Consider the following 21,477-nt stretch of genomic DNA (forward strand, 5'->3'; position numbering starts at 1 on the left):
AATTACTCTTAATCATATACGGAGTATTTACTAATAAATTAATTAATTAATTAATTCACTAATTAATTATTTAGTAAATTAAACTATTTATTAAATATTATTTTTTATTTCCATTTTTTTAATAGTTTAGAGGGGGGTGTTCTTGGGCCCCCCTATCATACACACAAAACAAAAGAAAAAAGGGGTTGGGGTGTCCACGGGGCGAGAACCAGGGGCCAGGGGCGCGGTGGCCAGGGAAGACGCGAAGCACGGGTGGCCAGCAGGGCGTTGCAACGACCGGAATGGCACGAGGCCGGTGATGGGGGGAGGAAGAAGGAGAGAGGCGGCCTCACAACTCCTGTAGGGGAGTGGCAGTGTGCGTGGGTAGGAGGCGATGGCCGGCGACGGAGGGGTCCAGTGGAGGTGAGCTGCGGTTGAGGTGGATCCGGTGGCGGAGGGAGTCAAAGGAGGAGCTGACGAGGTCGACGGGTGGCTCCGGCGCCGGAGGCGTGGACGAGGGAGTGTAGGGCCGGTGCGGGAGAGCTCCGTGTGGAGGGAACCGGTCGGAGGAGGGCTGCCGGAGGCCGGCCGGTGTGGGGGCTCGGCCAGAGGATGTTTCAGCGAGAGGGAGAGGCTCGAGCGAGGGCGTGGGGGTTCAGTCTGGGGAGTTGACGAGGGGAGGAGAGAGCCCAACGCTCAGTGGGACGAGGATAGGGAACCAGGGATGTTCCCTCATGGCTTGGAGAGTGGCGGCCGGGTGAGGGAACTCAGAGGTCCTCCGTTAGGCCTCGTTTGGTTAAGGGGGATTGGGGAGGGTTTGAGAGGAAAATCCCCGGGGGGCCCAGAAACCCCACAGATCCTCGGGTGCCTATTTGGTAGGAGGGGTTTGCTTAGCCCAATCCCCTCCGTTCCCCTTCAATCCCTTCCTATCCATGTGTTTCAAAACCCTCCTCGGGGGACTAGTGGAAGCAAAACCCCGGGGATTTGAGAGGATTGGGAGGAACAAAGGGATTCACCCAATCCCCTAAAATCCGTCCCTCTCAAAACCTCCCCAATCCCCCTTAACCAAACGAGGCCTTAGGGGCTAGGTTTCCCAAGGGGGTATTATATCCCCTGGTGGATGGGCCGGCGGGGCTGTTGGGCTGGTTGTGGCTGGATGGGGGCCGGCCCAGCAGGGGTTTCTTATATATATATTGTTTTTATTTTTTATGTTACAGGTTTTGTTTTATATATTTAGAGGCTCTAAATTATTTCTAAAAATACACGATCCAATTTTATAAAACCTTAGGTAATATTTGTAACACATCCGACATTTTTATTTTTGCATTCAAAAACTTTTATCATTTGACTTATTTTTAAATTTTGAATTTTACTCGGTTTCAAACTAGCACGAGATTATCGATAGTAATCACGGTGACGTGGCATCATTAGTGTGGGATCACTTTAGCTTAATTACATACAACACTATAACAAAAGCTGAGGATGTCACACCGGAGGAACACCTTGTGTGTATCAAATGTCACAACGTAACTGGGTGACTATAAAGGTGCTCTACATGTATCTTTGAAGGTGTGTGTTGGGTTGGCATGTATCAAGACTGGGATTTGTCACTCCGTGTGACGTAGAAGTATCTCGGGGCCCACTCAGTAATGCAACATCACAGCAAGTCTTGCAAGCAATGTGACTAAAGAGTTAGTCACGGGATTTTTTTTATTACGGAACAAGTAAAGAGACTTGCCGGTAATGAGATTGAACTAGGTATAGAGATACCGACGATCGAATCTCGGGCAAGTAACATACCCAAGGACAAAGGGAACAACATACGAGATTAACTGAATCCTTGCCATAGAGGTTGAACTGATAAATATCTTCATAGAATATGTAGGAGCCAATATGGGCATCCAGGTCCCGCTATTGGTTATTGACCGGAGATTGTCTTAGGTCATGTCTACATAGTTCTCGAACCTGCAGGGTCTGCACACTTAAGGTTCAGTGACGTTTCGGTATTATTGAGTTATCTATGTTGGTGACCGAATGTTGTTCAGAGTCCCGGATGAGATCCCAGACGTCACGAGGAGTTCCGAAATGGTCCGGAGGTAAAGATTGATATATAGGAAAGTTACATTTGGCATCCGGAAAGTTTTCGGGCATTACCTATAAAGTACCGGGAGTGACGAATGGGTTCCGGGGTTTTACTGGGAGGGGACACTCACCCGGGAGAGAACCTAATAGGCCAAAAGGTGGTGCACCAGCCCTTAGTGGGCTGGTGTGTCTAACCCAAGAGGGCCTATTTCGGCCAAGGAGCAAAAAAGGAAAAGGAAAAAGGGAAGGAGGAGACAAGGTGGAATCCTACTAGGAGTAGGATTGGAGGTGAATCCTCCACCTCCTCTCCACTTCAGCCAAATCAAATGAGCCTTTTGGCTTCCTCCTCCCCTCCCTTCCTCCTATATATACTAGAGGATTTTGAGGGCAGACCTAACCCTAATAAGCCACGTGTTTCCCTCTTTCTCTCTAGATTGCTTTCTCCTCAAGATTAGTTTCGCACCACTTGGCGAAGCCCTCCTGGATTCTTTACCACCACCATGCCGTCGTGTTGGAGAACTCATCTACCTCTCCGCCCCTCTTGCTGGATCAAGAAGGAGGTGATCGTCATCTAGATGTATGTGTGCTGAACGCGGAGGTGTCGTCCGTTCGGCACTAGATCGGGGTGGATCGTGATGGGATCACGGGATAGATCATGATGAGATCGCGCGACGGGCTGCGATTTGGATCACGAAGATGTTCCACTACATCAACTGCGGTATATATGCTTTCGTTTAGCGATCTACAAGGGTATGTAGATGCACTCTCCCCTCTCGAAGATGGTCATCACCATGGATATATCTTGTGTGCGCGTAGGATTTTTTTGTTTCCCATGCAACGTTCCCCAACAATGGCATCATGATCTAGGTCTATGCGTAGATGGCATCTCGAGTAGAACACAAAGGAGTTTGTGGGTGTTGATATTCAGATTGTTGTCCTCCTTAGTCTTTTCTTGATTCGGCGGTATTTTTGGATGAAGAGGCCCGAACCAACATTACTCGTATGCTTAGGAGAGACCGGTATCATCGACTAACATGCAACTTGTTGCATAAAGATGATTGGCGGTCGTCTGTTTCTCCAACTTTAGTTGAATCGGATTTGACCGAGGTGGTCCTTAGAGAAGGTTAAATAACAACTTGCATATCACCGTTGTGGTTTTGCGTAAGTAAGATGCGATCATACTAGATACCCATAGCAGCCATGTAAAACATGCAACAACAAATTAGAGGACGTCTAACTTGTTTTTGCAGGTATGTTATGATGTGATATGGCCAAAGACATGATATGGTATATTTAATGTATGAGATGATCATGTTGTAGTAGTTAAATATCGACTTGCACATCAATGCTACGGCAACCGGCAGGAGCCATAGGGTTGTCTTTAATTATTTTGCGCCCGAGGATGCTTCGCTTTATCGCTAAATCAATAGCTTTAGTAGTAACGACATAGATGGCGTGACAACCTCGATGGCAGCACAATGATGGAGATCATGGTGTGGCGCCGGTGACGATGGAGATCATGCCGGTGCTTTGGTGATGGAGATCAAGAAGCACAAGTTCATGGCCATATCATGCCCCTTATGATTTGCATGTGATGTTAATCCTGTTATGCACCTTATTTTGCTTAGGACGACAGTAGTATTATAAGGTGATACCTCACTAAAATTTCAAGATAAGATTGTGTTCTCCCCGAGTGTGCACTGTTGCGATAGTTTGTCGTTTTGAGACACCCCGTGATGATCGAGTGTGATAGACTCTACATTCACATACAACGGGTGCAAAACAGTTGCACATGCGGAACACTTGGGTTAAACTTGACGAGCCTAGCATGTACAAACATGGCCTCGGAACACTAGAGACCAAAATGTCGAACATGACTCATATAGTAGATATGATCAACATAGAGATGTTCACCATTGAAGCCAACTTAACTCACGTGATGATCGGACTTGAGTTGGTGAATTTGGATCTTGTGTCACTCGAATGACTAGAGGGATGTCAATTTAAGTGGGAGTTCTTAAGTAATATGATTAATTGAACTTATTATCATGAACATAGTCAAAAATGTCTTCGCAAATTATGTTGTAGCTTGCACTCTAGCTCTATGATACGTCCAATTTGCATCATGCTTTTATATTGATATTTATCGCATTATGGGCTGTCATTACACATTATGGTACAATACTTATGCCTTTTCTCTCTTATTTTATAAGGTTTACATGAAGAGGGAGAATGCCGGCAGCTGGAATTCTGGGCTGGAAAAGGAGCAAGTTTGAGATACCTATTTTGCACAACTCCAAAAGCCGTGAAAATCAGCAAGGAAATATTTTGGAATATATAAAAAATACTGGGAGGAAGAAATAGTCGAGGGGAGCCACGAAGAGGTCACGAGCCTGCCAGGCGCGCCCCACCCCCCTAGGCGCGCCTGGGGGCTCGTGGGCCCCCTATTACCCCTCCGGCTCCTATCTTCTGCTATATAGAGGGTTTTGTCCCAGTAAAAAATTGAGAGAGAGCTTTTGGAAAGAAACACCGCCGCCACGAGGCGAAACTTGAGCAGAACCAATCTAGAGCTCCGCCAGGGCCGTCGTGCCGGGGAAACTTCTCTCCCGGAGGGGGAAATCATCGCCATCGTCATCACCAACACTCCTCTCATCGGAGGGGACTCATCTCCATCAACATATTCATCAGCACCATCTCATCTCCAAACCCTACTTCATCTCTTGTACCCAATCTCCGTCTCGCGACTCCAATTGGTACTTGTAAGGTTGCCACTAGTGTTAATTACTCCTTGTAGTTGAAGCTAGTTGGATTACTTGGTGGAAGATCATATGTTCAGATCCTTAGTGCTATTCAATACCTCTCTGATCATGATTATAATTATGCTTTGTGAGTAGTTACTTTTGTTCCCGAGGACATGGGATAAGTGTTGCTATAAGTAGTCATGTGAATTTGGTATTCGTTCGATATTTTGATGCATTGTATGTTGTCTTTCCTCTAGTGGTGTTATGTGAACGTCAAATACATGACACTTCACCATTATTTGGGCCCATAGGAAGGCATTGGGAAGTAATAAGTAGATGATGGGTTGCTAGAGTGACAGAAGCTTAAACCCTAGTTTATGCGTTGCTTCGCAAGGGGCTCATTTGGATCCACTAGTTTAATGCTATGGTTAGACTTTCTCTTAATTCTTCTTTCGTAGTTGCGGATGCTTGCGAGAGTGGTTAATCATAAGTGGGATGTTTTTCCAAGTAAGGACAACACCCAAGCACCGGTCCACCAAGATATCAAACTATCAAAGTAGCGAACGTGAATCATACGAACATGATGAAAACTAGCTTGACAGAAATTCCCATGTGTCCTCGGGAGCGCTTTACCTTATATAAGAGTTCGTCCAGGCTTGTCCCTTGCTACAAAAGGGATTGGGCCATCTTGCTTCACCTTTGTTACTATTGTTACTTGTTACCCGTTACGAATTATCTTATCCCGCAACTGTCTGTTACTGATAATTTCAGTGCTTGCAGATAATACCTTGCTGAAAACCACTTGTCATTTCCTCCCGCTCCTCGTTGGGTTCGACACTCTTACTTATAGAAAGGACTACGATAGATCTCCTATACTAGTGGGTCATCAAGACTCTTTTCTGGCACCGTTGCCGGGGAGCGAAGTGCCTTTGGTGAGTGGAATTTGGTAAGGAAACATTTATATAGTGTGCTGAAATTTATTGTGACTTGTCACTATGGAAACTAATCCTTTGAGGGGCTTGTTCGGGGTATCTTCACCTCGACCGGAAGAACAAAGAGTTGCTCCTCAACCTACTACACCTATTGAAAATATTATTATGAAATTCCTTCAGGTATGCTAGAGAAACTGTTGGCTAATCCTTTTACATGAGATGGAACATCACATCCCAACTTGCATCTAATCTATGTAGATGAAGTTTCTGGTGTATTTAAGCTTGCAGGTTTGCCCGAGGATGAGGTCAAGAATAAGGTCTTTCTCTTATCTTTGAGGGATAAAGAATTTACATGGTATAGGCTATGCGATGATACTGGATCATGGAACTACAACCGATTGAAATTGGAATTTCATCAAAAGTTTTATCCTATGCATTTGGTACATCGTGATCGGAATTAGATCTATAATTTTTGGCCTCGTGATAGAGAAAGTATCGCTCAAGCTTGGGGGAGGCTTAAGTCAATGTTATATTCATGCCCCAACCATGAGCTCCCTAGAGAAACTATTATTATGAACTTTTATGCTCGACTTTCTCATGACAATCGCACCATGCTTGACACTTCTTATACCGGTTCTTTTATGAAGAGAGATATTGATTTCAAACGGGATTTATTGGAATGAATTAAACACAACTCTGAAGATTGGGAGTTTGATGAAGGTAAGGAGTCAGGTATGAATCTTAAGTTCGATTGCGTTAAATCCTTCGTTGAAACAAATACTTTTCGTGATTTTAGCGCTAAACATGGACTTGACTCTGAGATAGTAGCTTCTTTATGTGAATCATTTTCTTCTCATATTAATCTCCCTAAGGAGAAGTGGTTTAAATATCATCCTCCCATAGAAGTTAATGTAGTAAAACCCAATCCAGTTGAAGAGAAAGTTATTGCTTATAATGATTCTATTATTCCTAGTGCTTACATTGAGAAACCACCTTTCCTCGTTAGAATAAAGGATCATGCTAAAGCTTCAACTATGATACGTAAGGGCTACATTAGAATACCCACACCCCCTGAGCAAATTAAAGTTGAACCTAGTATTGCTATTATTAAAGATCTCTTGGACGATAATGTTGATGGGCATGTTATTCAATTCTGTGAAGCTGTTGCTAGAATTGCTAAACCTCATGCCAGAGACAAACATAAACCTGTTGTTGGCATGCCTGTTGTTTCTGTTAAGATATGAGATCATTGTTATCATGGTTTATGTGACATGGGTGCTAGTGTTAGTGCAATACCTCAATCTTTATATAATGAAATAAAAGATGAGATTGCACCTGTCGAGATGGAATTTATTAATGTTACTATTAAACATGCTAATAGAGATACTATCTGCCCTGTGGGAATTGTTAGAGATGTTGAAGTCTTGTGTGGTAAAACTAAGTATCCTACTAATTTTCTCGTTCTTGCTACCACACAAGATATCTTTTGTCCCATTATATTTGGTAGACCTTTCCTCAATATTGTTAATGCTCAAATTGATTGTGAGAAACAAACTGTTACTGTTGGCTTTGGAGGTGTGTCACATGAATTTAATTTTCCTAAGTTTGGTAGACAACCTCATGAAAAAGAATTGTCTAGTAAGGATGAAATTATTGCTCTTTCTTCTATTGTTGTGCCTCCTACTGATCCTTTAGAGCAATACTTGCTTGAACATGAAACTGATATGCATATGGGTAAAAGGAATGAGATAGATAGAGTTATCTTTGAACAACGTCCTATCCTTAAGAATAATTTGCGTGTTGAATTACTTGGAGATCCACCTCCACCAAAGGGTGATCCTGTGTTTGAGATTAAACAATTACCTGATACTCTTAAGTATGCTTATCTTGATGAAAAAGAGATATATCCTGTTATTATTAGTGCTAACCTTTCAGAGCATGAAGAAAAGAAATTATTGAAAACTCTGTGGCAGCACCGTGCTGCTATTGGATATACTCTTGATGATCTTAAGGGCATTAGTCCCACTCTATGCCAGCATAAAATTAAAACTGATCCTGATTCCAAACCAGTTGTCGATCACCAACGAAGATTAAATCCTAAGATGAAAGAGGTGGTAAGAAAAGAAATACTAAAGCTCCTGGAAGCAGGTATTATTTATCATGTTGCTCATAGTGTGTCCCTAAGAAGGGAGGTATTACCGTTGTCCCTAATGATAAAGATGAATTGATCTGACAAAGAATTGTTACTGGCTATAGGATGGTAATTGATTTTAGGAAATTAAATAAAGCTACTAAGAAATATCATTACCTTTTACCTTTTATTAATCAAATTCTAGAAAGATTGTCTAAACATACACACTTTTGCTTTCTAGATGGTTATTCTGGTTTCTCTCAAATACGTGTTGCACAATCTGATCAGGAGAAAACCACTTTTACTTGCCCTTTCGGTACCTTTGCTTATAGACGTATGCCTTTTGGTTTATGTAATGTACCTGCTACCTTTCAAAGATGTATGATGGCTATATTCTTTGACTTTTGTGAAAATATTGTTGAGGTTTTCATGGATGATTTCTCCGTTTACGGATCTTCTTTTGATGATTGCTTGAGCAACCTTGATCGAGTTTCGCAAAGATGTAAAGATATTAACCTTGTCTTGAATTGGGAGAAGTGCCACTTTATGGTTAATGAAGGCATTGTCTTGGGACATAAAATTTCTGAAAGAGGTATTGAAGTCGATAAGGCTAAAGTTGATGCGATCGAGAAAATGCCATGCCCTACAGACATTAAAGGTATAAGAAGTTTCCTTTGTCATGCTGGTTTCTATAGAAGGTTTATTAAAGACTTCTCTAAGATTTCTAGGCCTCTCACCAATCTCTTGCAAAAAGATATTCCATTTGTTTTCTAAGATGATTGTGAAGAAGCATTTGAAATACTTAAGAAGGCCTTGATAACTGCACATATTGTTCAACCACCTGATTGGAACCTACCTTTTGAAATTATGTGTGATGCTAGTGATTATGCTGTTGGTGCTGTTCTAGGACAAAGAGTTGATAAGAGATTAAATGTTATTCATTATTCTAGTAAAACTCTAGACAGTGCCCAAAGAAACTATGCTACTACTGAAAAAGAATTTTTAGCAGTTGTGTTTGCATGTGATAAGTTCAAATCTTATATTGTTGATTCCAAAGTTACTATTCACACTGATCATGCTGCTATTAAATATCTCATGGAAAATAAAGATGCTAAACCTAGACTTATTAAATGGGTTCTCTTGCTACAAGAATTTGATTTTCATATTGTTGATAGGAAGGGTGGTGAGAACCCCGTAGCAGATAACTTGTCTAGGTTAGAGAATGTTCTAGATGACCCACAACCTATTGATGATAGCTTTCCTGGTGAACAATTGAATGTCATCAATGCTTCACGTAGTACACCATGGTATGCTTATTATGCTAATTATATTGTTGCTATATATATACCACCTAGTTTCACATACCAACAAAAGAAAAGGTTCTTTTATGATTTGAGACATTACTTTTGGGATGATCCTCACCTTTATAAAGAAGGAGTAGATGGTGTTATTAGACGTTGTGTACCTGAGCATGAACAGGGACAGATCCTACAGAAGTGTCACTCCGAGGCTTACGGAGGACACCATGCGGGAGATAGAACTGCACACAAGGTATTGCAATCCGGTTTTTATTGGCCTACTCTCTTCAAGGATGCTCGTAAGTTTGTCTTGTCTTGTGATGAATATCAAAGAATAGGTAATATCAGTAAACATCAGGAAATGCCTATGAATTATTCACGTGTTATTGAACCATTTGATGTTTGGGGTTTTGATTATATGGGACCTTTTCCAAAGTCCAACGGGTATACTCATATTCTAGTTGTTGTTGATTACGTTACTAAGTGGGTAGAAGCTATTCCAACTAGTAGTGCCGATCATAACACCTCTATTAAGATGCTTAAAGAAGTCATTTTTCCTAGATTTGGAGTCCCTAGATATTTAATGACTGATGGTGGTTCACATTTTATTCATGGTGCTTTCCGTAAAATGCTTGCTTAGTATGATGTGAACCATAGAATTGCATCTCATTATCATCCTCAGTCTAGTGGTCAAGTAGAGTTAAGTAATAGAGAAATTAAATTAATTTTGCAAAAGACTGTTAATAGGTCTAGAAAGAATTGGTGTAAGAAACTTGATGATGCACTCTGGGCTTATAGAACTGCTTATAAGAATCCCATGGGTATGTCTCCGTATAAAATGGTTTACGGTAAATCATGTCATTTACCTCTTGAGCTAGAGCATAAGGCTTATTGGGCAATCAAAGAGCTCAACTTTGATTTCAAACTTGCTGGTGAGAAGAGGTTATTTGATATTAGCTCACTTGATGAATGGAGAACTCAGGCATATGAAAATGCCAAGTTGTTTAAAGAAAAAGTTAAGAGGTGGCATGATAAAAGGATACAAAACGTGAGTTCAATGTAGGTGATTATGTCTTGCTATACAATTCTCGTTTAAGATTTTTTGCACGCAAACTTATCTCTAAATGGGAAGGACCTTACATTGTTGAGGAAGTATATCGTTCCGGTGCCATAAAAATCAACAACGTGGATGGTAATTTTCTGAGAGTTGTAAATGGGAAAAGAATCAGGCATTATATATCAGGTACTCCCATAAATGTTGAAAGCAATATTATTAATACCATAACTCCGAAGGAGTACATAAGGGATATTTACCAGCTTGTTTCAGACTCCAAAAACGAAGAGGTATGTGATACGGTAAGTAAACCGACTCCAAAACTTTTCCAATAGCAATTTTTCTCCGTTTTGGAATATTTAGAAAAATAGAAAAAATTGAGGTAGTTCGGAAAACGCACGAGGAGGTGACAAGCCTGCCAGGCGCGCCCCACCCCCTGGGTGCGCTTGGGGGGCTCGTGAGCACCTCGTGTGTCTCCCAGACTCCATTTTCTCGTGGAATACTCCTTATGGTCGGTAAAAATTTATTATATAATCTCCCAACCCTCGTATCACGCAAATATCCTCCATTTTCGTTTCGAGCTGCTGTGCACACAGATCCAGATCGCTATGGCGTCCCCAAAAGTTCCGAAGGACAAGTTCTTCGAGAAGGTCATCAATCCCTACCTCGCGGAGGTGCTGCAATACCCTCAATCTATCGAGATGCATGAGGGGGTTGCTGCACATCTTTGATGTTGAGGGGCCCAAGGGGACCGGAAGCATAGAGGCGAGGCTCGAAGCAATGGAGCAGCAAGTCTTCAAGTGCCAAGGGATGGTGGAATGCGGACTCAACGACAACCACATGATAATCACAGAGTTCACCAACAAGCACAAGATCGATGCCAAGGACATCGGGGAGCACCTCTTCAAGCTCTATGAGAGAATCGATCATCTCCAAGCCCAGATCTACGACCTGCAGAACCAAAACTATGAGTATGAGTATAGATTTAAAGCAATGCGGTTGGCTGCAGATTTGAGGATTTCGGAGACTCGATCATCTTTCCATGATGGAGAACCTATGCCTTGGAAGACGGAGAATCAACCCCAGACTCCAACAACTCCGCCACCATCACCTTTGAAGGAAGACAATTAAACACATGGGTATGGGCACTCCCCTTGGCTTGTGCCAAGCTTGGGGGAGTTGCCCCGGTATCGTATCACCATCAAATCTTTTGCCTTTACCTTTATCTTAGTTCGATCCTTTTTGGTAATATCTTTATCTAGTAGAATAAAGTTCTTAGTATGATCTAGGCTTGAGTTTTGCTTTGTGTTACCCCCAATGTATTTGAGTTCGTGAGTTATATAATAAAGAGTGTTTTAGTTAAGGGCTTTGCTTCATGCCATGATCTAAAGAAAAGAATAATAATAGAACAAAAGCATGAAAGATCATGTGATGATCCTATGCGAAGTGGTGGCTTCACATATAAAAAGAATGTTGATTGAAACTTGTTGTGAGTGGACAAACGTAGACCTTGGTCATTGTTGCAATTAATAGGAAGTAATAAAGAAAGAGAGGTTCACATATAAATATATCATCTTTGACACCGTCTATGATTGTGAACACTCATTAAACTATTACATGCTAAGAAGTAGATGTTGGACAAGGAAGAAAACATAATGAATTATGTTTTCTTGGTTCCGAACAATGTTACCTGACTAGAGATCCATTAGCATGTGACGCTTGCTTCCACCTCATATCAGCCAAAACTTCCGCACTAACTAGAGATACTACTTGTGCATCCATAAACCCTCAACCCAGTTTTGCCATGAGAGTCCACCATACCTACCTATGGATTGAATAAGATCCCTCAAGTAAGTTTTCATCGGTGCAAGCAATAAAAATTTCTCTCAAAATATGTATGATCTATTACTGTGTGAAAAATAAGCTTTGCACAAACTTGTGATGAGGAAGACATAAAAGCGACAGACTGCATAATAAAGTTCTTTATCACAGGAGGCAATATAAAGTGACGTTCCTTCACAGTAAGAGATCACACATACAAACCTCAAAAGTGCATGACAACCTCTGCTTCCCTCTGCGAAGGGCCTATCTTGTACCTTTACTTTTTTATCTTTAAAAGAGTCATGGTGATCGACACCAATTCCTGATTTCGCCATTATCTTGGCAAGAGTCATGTGCTCGGGAAATATATATATTCATATATCAACTTGGAAGTAAGTAATCATGAATTATTATTGTTGACATTACCCTTGAGGTAAATAGTTGGGAGGCGAAACTATAAGCCCCTATATTTCTGTGTGTCCAACTGAAACTTTGATCTCATGAGTACCGCGTGAGCTTTAGCAATTGTAGAAGACTAAAAGATGATTGAGTATGTGGATTTGATTTACAAGCTCTTATTTGAATCTTTCTGATGTTATGATAAATTGCAATTGCTTCATTGACTAAAGATTATTGGTTGTTAATTCTCAATAAGGTTATTGATCCATACTTTACATTGTGAAGGAATTGTCACTTTAGCATAAGATATTATATGATGATATCGCTGTTCTAAATATGATCATGATGACTGCATGTATGTATTTTATTTTATCGACATCTCTATCTCTGAACATGTGGGCATATTTATTGATCTCGGCTTCCGCTTGAGGACAAGCGAGGTCTAAGCTTGGGGGAGTTGATACGTCCATTTTGCATCATGCTGTTATATTGATATTTATCGCATTATGGGATGTTATTACACATTATGGTACAATACATATGCCTTTTCTCTCTTATTTTATAAGGTTTACATGAAGAGGGAGAATGCCGACAGCTGGAATTCTGGGCTGGAAAAGGAGCAAGTTTGAGATACCTATTCTGCACAACTCCAAAAGCCGTTAAAATCAGCAAGGAATTATTTTGGAATATATAAAAAATACTGGGCAAAAGAAATACTCGAGGGGAGCCACCAGGAGGTCACAAGCCTGCCAGGCGCGCCCCACCACCCTAGGCACGCATGGGGGCTCGTGGCCCCCTGTTACACCTCCGGCTTCCATCTTCTCCTATATAGAGGGTTTCGTCCGAGAAAAAATTGAGAGAGAGAGAGAGAGCTTTCAGGAAGAAACGCCGCCGCCACGAGGCAGAACTTGAGTAGAACCAATCTAGAGCTCCGGTAGGGCCGTCGTGCCGGGGAAACTTCCCTCCCTGAGGGGGAAATCGTCGCCATTGTCATCACCAACACTCCTCTCATTGGAGGGGACTCATCTCCATAAACATCTTCATCAGCACCATCTCATCTCCAAACCCTAGTTCATCTCTTGTACCCAATCTCCATCTCGCGACTCCGATTGGTACTTGTAAGGTTGACAGTAGTGTTAATTACTCCTTGTAGTTGATGCTAGTTGGATTACTTGGTGGAAGATCATATGTGCAGATCCTTAATGCTATTCAATACCTCTATGATCATGAACACAATTATGCTTTGTGAGTAGTTACATTTGTTCCTGAGGACATGGGATAAGTCTTGCTATAAGTAGTCATGTGAATTTGGTATTTGTTCGATATTTTGATGCGTCGTATGTTGTATTTCCTCTAGTGGTGTTATGTGAACGTCGACTACATGTCACTTCACCATTATTTGGGCCTAGAGGAAGGCATTGGGAAGTAATAAGTATATGATGGGTTGCTAGAGTGACAGAAGCTTAAACCCTAGTTTATGCGTTGCTTCCCAAGGGGCTGATTTGGGTCCACCAGTTTAATGCTATGGTTAGACTTTGTCTTAATTCTTCTTTCGTAGTTACGGATGCTTGCAAGAGGGGTTAATCATAAGTGGGATGTTTTTCCAACTAAGGACAACACCGAAGCACCGGTCCAACCACATATCAAACTATCAAAGTAGCGAACGCGAATCATATGAACATGATGAAAACTAGCTTGACAGAATTTCCCATGTATCCTCGGGAGCGCTTTACCTTATATAAGAGTTTGTCCAGGCTTGTACCTTGCTACAAAAGGGACTGGGCCATGTTTCTGCACCTTTGTTACTATTGTTACTTGTTACCCGTTACGAGTTATCTTATCCCGCAACTATGTGTTACCGATAATTTCAGTGGTTGTAGAGAATACCTTGCTGAAAGCCACTATTCATTTCCTTCTGCTCCTCGCTGGGTTCGACACTCTTACTTATCAAAAGTACTACGATAGACCCCCTATACTTGTGGGTCATCACTCTACTGTTTTTAATATGTTCCTAGAGAAAACTTAGTTGAAAGACGATAGTAGAAATTATGCGACTCGGTTTGTAAACTCAGGATTGTCCTCATTGTTGTGCAGAAGGCTTATGTCCTTAGAGCACCGCTCGGTGTGCTGAACCCCGAGCGTCTTCTGTGGGTGTTGCAAACATCTAACATACACATTTTTGATGACTACTTGATAGTTCAGTGCGTAATGCTTAATGGCTTAGAATTGAGGTGCCGAAGACGTTTTGATCGTCACGGAACATATGAGATGTTCCAAGAGCTGAAATTGGGATTTCAGGCTCGTGCCCGCGTTGAGAGGTATGAGACCTCTGACGAGATTCTTGGCCTGCGAAGTAAGGGAGAAAAGCTCTGTCGTTGAGCATGTGCTCAGATTGTGTGAGTACTACAATCGCTTGAATCGAGTGGGAGTTGATCTTCTACATAAGATAGTGATTGACATAGTTCTCCAAAGTCATTGCCACCAAGCTACCAAGCTTCATGATGAACTATAACATGTCAGGGATAGAGATGATGATCCCTGAGTTATTCGTGATGTTTGACGCCGCGAAAGTAGAAATCAAGCAGGAGCATCAATTGTTGATGGTTAGTGAAACCACTAGTTTCAAGAAGGGAAAGGTCAAGAAGGGATACTTCATGAATAGCAAACCAGTTGGTGCTATAGTAAAGAAACCCAATGTTGAACCCAAACTCGAGACTAAGTGCTTCTGTTATGAGGGGAACGGTCACTGAAGCGGAACTACCCTAGATACTTGGTAGATGAGAAGGCTGGCAAAGTCGACAAAAGTATATTGGATATACATGATATTGATGTGTACCTTACTAGTACTACTAGTAGCACTGGGGTATTAGATACCTGCTCAGTTGCTAAATGTTAGTGACTCAAAATCATAGCTACGGATTAAACAGATACTAGCAAGTGTGAGGTGACGATGTGTGTTGGAACTAATTCCAAGGTTGAATGTGATCAACATCACACGCTCCCTCTACCTACGGGATTAGTGTTAAACCTAAATATTGATTGGTGTTTGCGGTGAGCGTGAACATGATTGGGTCATGTTTATTGCAATACGATTATTCATTTAAAGAGAATAATGGTTACTCTGTTTACTTGAATAATACCTTCAATGGTCATGCACCTAATATGAATGGTTTATTGAATCTCGATCATAGTGATACACATGTTCATAATATTTATACCAAAAGATGCAAAGTAGTATTGATAGTACCACTTACTTGTGGCACTGCCGCTTAAGTCATATTTGTATATAACGCATGAAGAAGCTCCATGCTGATGGATCTTTGGACTCACTCGTTTTTCGTCTGAGACATGCGAACCATGCCTATTGGTGTAAACGCATGAAGAAACTCCATGGAGATGAATCGTTAGGACTCACTTGATTTTGAATCACTTGAGACATGCAAATCATGCCACATGGGCAAGATGACTAAAGACCTCATCTTCCTGTGGTGGAACGAGCAACTAACTTATTGGAAATGATACATTTTGATGTATGCAGTCCAATGAGTGCTGAGGCACTTAGTGGGTATCATTATGTTCTTACTTCACTGATGATTTGAGTAGATACAAGAGTATTTTTTTGATGAATCACAAGTCTGAAATATTGAAAATTTAAAGCAATTTTAGAGTGAAGTTGAAGATCATCGTGACAAGGGGATAATATGTCTATGATGTGATCGTGGAGGTAAATATATATATCTGAGTTGCGAGTTTGGTAAACATCTAAGACAATGTGAAAATTGTTTCACAACTCATGCCACCTAGAACACCATAGTGTGATGGTGTGTCTGAACGTCATGGTCGCACCCTATTGGATATGGTGCATACTATGATGTCTCTTATCGAATTACCACTATCGTTTATGGGTTAGGCATTAGAGACAACCACATTAACTTGAAATAGGGAACCACGTAATTCCGTTGAGATGACATAGTATGAACTACGGTTTGGAGAAACCTAAGTTGTCATTTCTTAAAAGTTTGGGGCTGCGATGCTTATGTGAAACAGTTTTAGCCTGATAAGCTCGAACCCAAAGCGGATAAATGCATCTTCATAGGACACCCAAAATAGTTGGGTATACCTCCTATCTCAGATCCGGAAGCAAAGTGTTTGTTTCTAGAAACGGGACCTTTCTCGAGAAAAGTTTCTCTCGAAAGAATTGAGTGGGGGGATGGTGCAAAGTCGATGAGGTTATTGAACCGTCACTTCAACCAATGGGTAATAGGGCGCAGGAAGATGTTCCTGTGGCGCCTACACTAGTTGAAGTGGAAAGCTGATTATGGTTGCTACGGCAACAGACAACAACGCTAGAAATTGGCACGTTGATGGAGACTTGGCTTGATCTAGTTTTTCCCTTGAAGAGGAAAGGGTGATGCAACACAGGAGGAGTAAGTATTTCCCTCAGTTTGAGAACCAAGGTATAATTCCAATAGGAGAATCGCGTCAAGTACAGAGTACCTGCGCAAACACAAAAGAGCTTGCACCGAACGCTATAAAGGGGTTGTCAATCCCTTCAAGATTGATTGCAAAGTGAGATCTGAAGGCGGAAAGTGCAACGAAGTAAAAGTGTAAGGTTGAAAATATGATGTGAAGTAGACCCGGGGGCCATAGTGTTCACTAGAGGCTTCTCCCAAAATAGCAAATATTACGGTGGGTGAACAAATTACTGTCGAGCAATTGATAGAATCGCGCAAAGTCATGATGATATCTAAGGCAATGATCATACATATAGGCATCACGTCCGTGACAAGTAGACCGATACTTTCTGCATCTACTACTATTACTCCACACATCGACCGCTATCCAACATGCTTCTAGTGTATTGAGTTCATGACGAATAGAGTAACGCCTTAAGCAAGATGACATGATGTAGAGGGATAAACTCAAACCAATGATGAAAACCCCATCTTTTTACCCTTGATGGCAACAACATGGTGCGTGCCTCGCTACCCCTTCTGTTACTGGGTGAGGTCACTGCACAGTATGAACCCAAAACCAAGCACTTCTCCCATTGCAAGAATCATAGATCAAGTTGGCCAAACAAAACCCACAACTCGAAGAGAATTACAAGGATATGAAATCATGCATATAAGAGATAAGAAGAAACTCAAATGAGATTCATAGATAATCTGATCATAAATCCACAATTCATCGGATCTTGACAAACACACCGCAAAAGAAGATTACATCGGAGATCTCCATGAAGATCATGGAGAACTTTGTATTGAAGATCCAAGAGAGAGAAGAAGCCATCTAGCTACTAGCTATGGACCCGTAGGTCTATGGTGAACTATTCACGCATCACCGGAGAGGTCATGGTGTTGATGAAGAAGCCCTCCGTATCCGAATCCCCCCTTCGGCAGGGCACCAGAATGTGCCCCAGATGGGATCTTGCGGAGACAAAAGCTTGCGGCGGCGGAAAAGTATTTTCGTGGCTCTCCTAATTTTTTCTGGGATTTTAGGGAATATATAGGCGGAGGAGCTAGGGCGGAGGAGGCCCAGGGAGCCCACAAGCCTGGGAGGCGCGGGCCCCCCTGGCCGAGCCATGAGGGCTTGTGGGGTCCCTGGTGACCCTCTGCCTTGGTTCTCAAGTCTCCCGATCGTCTTCTGTTTCGGAAAAAAATCTTTTCAAAAGTTTTATTCCGTTTGGACTCCGTTTAAAATCCTCCTCTGAAAAGGGTCAAAAACACGGAAAAAACAGGAACTGGCACTTGGCACTGAGTTAATAGGTTAGTCCCAAAAAAGATATAAAAGGCATACAAAACATCCAAAGTTTGACAAGATAATAGCATGAAACCATCAAAAATTATAGATACGTTGGAGACGTATCAGGTATCCCCAAGCTTAACTCCTCTCGTCCTCGAGTAGGGAAGTGATAAAGACTGAATTTTTGATGTGGAATGCTACCTAGCATAGTTGCCCTTTGTAACTTCTTTCATGTGACATGAATGTTCAGATCCGTAAGATTCAAAACAGTAGTTTGCAATTGACATGAAAACAATAATACTTCAAGCAAACTAGCAAGGTAATCATGAACTTTTGAAATAACAAGGCCACAGAAAGTCATCCCTACAAAATCATAGAGTCTAGCTATGCTCCATCATCCTCACACAACTAACTTAAATCATGCACAACCCCGGTATTGGCCAAGTAATTGTTTTCGCACTCTTACTTTCTCAAACCTTTTACAACTATCACGCAATACATGACCGTGAGCCATGGATATAACACTATAGGTGGAATAGAGTGTGGTGGTGGTTGTGAGATGATACGTCCATTTTGCATCATGTTTTCATGTTGATATTTATCGCTTCTTTGGCTGTTATTTCACTTCACGGTACAATTCTCATGCCTTTTCTCTCTTATTTTGCAAGGTTTACATGAAGAGGGAGAATGCCGGCAACTGGAATTCTGGCCTGAAAGTGGAGCAAAGTTGAGATACCTATTCTACGAAACTCCAAATGCCGTAAAAATCAACGAGGATTTTTTTCCTAGTTTATCAAAAATACCAGGCTGAAGAAGTGCCAGAGGGGGGCGTGCAGGTGGACACAAGCCTGCACGGCGCGACCACCCCTCAGGCCGCGCCATGAGGGCTTGTGGATAGCCTGCAGGCCCACTTGCCCACCTCTTTTGCTATATGAAGGGTTTCGTCCAGGAAAAAATCAAGGAGGAGATTTTTCGTGGATTCGCCATCGCCACGAGGCGGAACTTGAGCAGAACCAATCTAGAGCTCCGGCAGGACGATCCTGCCAGGGAAACTTCCCTCCCGGAGGGGGAACTCATCGCCATCGTCATCACCAACACTCCTCTCATCGTAGGGGACTCATCTCCATCAACATCTTCATCAGCACCATCTCATCCCCAAACCCTAGTTCATCACTTGTAACCTATCTCCGTCTCGCGACTCTGATTGGTACTTGTAAGGTTGCTAGTAGTGTTGATTACTCTTTGTAGTTAATGCTAGTTGGAATATTTCGTGGGAGAGTTTATGTTCAGATCCTTGATGCTACTCATTACCTCTCTGGTCATGAATATGATTATGCTTTGTGAGTAGTTACTTTTGTTCCTGAGGACATGGGATAAGTCATGCTAATAGTAGTCATGTGAATTTGGTATTCGTTCGGTAATTTCATATGTTGTATGTTGTTTTTCCTCTAGTGGTGTTATGTGAACGTCGACTACATAAAACTTCACCATTATTTGGGCCTAGAGGAAGGCATTTGGAAGTAGTAAGTAGATGATGGGTTACTAGAGTGACAGAAGCTTAAACCCTAGTTTATGCGTTGCTTCGTAAGGGGCTGATTTGGATCCACTAGTTTAATGCTATGGTTAGACTTTGTCTTAATTCTTCTTTCGTAGTCGGGGATGCTTGCGAGAGGTGTTAATCATAAGTGGGATGCTTGTCCAAGTAAGGGCAGTACCCAAGCGCCGGTCCACCCACATATCAAACTATCAAAGTAACGAACGTGAATCATATGAACATGATGAAACTAGCATGACAGAAATTCCCGTGTGTCCTCGGGAGCGTTTTTCCTCCTATAAGACTTTGTCCAGGCTTGTCCCTTGCTACAATAGGGATTGGTCCACTTTATTGCACCGTTGCTACTTTTGTTAGTTTTTGCTCGCTCTGAATCATCTCACCACACAATCAGTTGTTACCGACAATTTCAGTGCTTGCGGATATTTCCTTGCTGAAAACTACTTGTCAGATCCTTCTGCTCCTCGTTGGGTTCGACACTCTTACTTATCGAAAGGACTAGATTGATCCCCTATACTTGTGGGTCATCAAGACTATTTTTTGGCGCCGTTGCCGGGGAGTGAAGCGCCTTTGGTAAGTGGAACTTGGTAAGGAAATATTCATATAGTGTGCTGAAATTTATTGTCACTTGTCACTATGGATACTAATCCCTTGAGGGGCTTGTTCGAGGTATCTTCACCTCGAACGGAAGCACAAATAGTTGCTCCTTAACCTGCTGCACCTGCTGAAAATATTTGCTTTGAATTTCCTTCGGGTATGTTTGAGAAACTGTCGGCTAATCCTTTTACAGGAGATGGAACATCACATCCAGACTTGCATCTAATCTATGTAGATGAAGTTTGTGGTTTATTTAAGCTTGCATGTTTGCCCGAGGAGGAGGTCAAGAAGAAGGCCTTTCCTTTATCTTTGAAGGATAAGGCGTTGACATGGTATAGGCTATGTGATGCTACCGGATCATGGGACTACAAGCGGTTGAAATTGGAATTTCATCAAAAGTTTTATCCTATGCATTTAGTACATCGTGATCGGAATTATATTTACAATTTTTGGCCTCGTGACAGAGAAAGCATCACTCAAGCTTGGGGGAGGCTTAAATCAGTGTTATATTCATGCCCCAATCATGAGCTCTCGAGAAAAATTATCATTCAGAACTTCTATGCTTGGCTTTCTCATGATGATCGCACCATGCTTGACACATCTTGTACCGGTTCTTTTATGAAGAGAGATATTGACTTCAAATGGAATTTATTGGAGATAATTAAACGCAACTCTGAAGATTGGGAGCTTGAAGAAGGTAAGGAGTCAGGTATGAATTTCACGTTTGATTGCGTTAAATCCTTTGTTGAGACAAATACCTTTAGTGATTTTAGCGCTAAGTATGGACTTGACTCTGAGGTAGTAGCTTCATTGTGTGAATCCTTTGATGCTCATATTGATCTCCCCAAAGAGAAGTGGTTTAAATATCATCCTCCTTTAGAAGTCAATGTAGTTAAACCCACTCCAGTTGAAGAGAAAGTCATTGCCTATAATGATCCTGTTGTTTCGAGTGCTTACATTGAGAAACCACCTTTCCCTGTTAGGATAAATAATCATTCTAAAGCTTCAACTGTGATACGTAGAGGCTATATTAGAATACCTACACCCCCTGAGAAAATTAGAGTTGAACCTAGCATTGCTATTATCAAAGATCTTCTGTCCGACGATGTTGAGGGACATAATATTCACTTCTGTGAAGATGCTGCT

This window comes from Hordeum vulgare, chromosome 7H (assembly GCF_904849725.1).
Source record: "Hordeum vulgare subsp. vulgare chromosome 7H, MorexV3_pseudomolecules_assembly, whole genome shotgun sequence".
Classification (NCBI taxonomy): Eukaryota; Viridiplantae; Streptophyta; class Magnoliopsida; order Poales; family Poaceae; genus Hordeum; species Hordeum vulgare.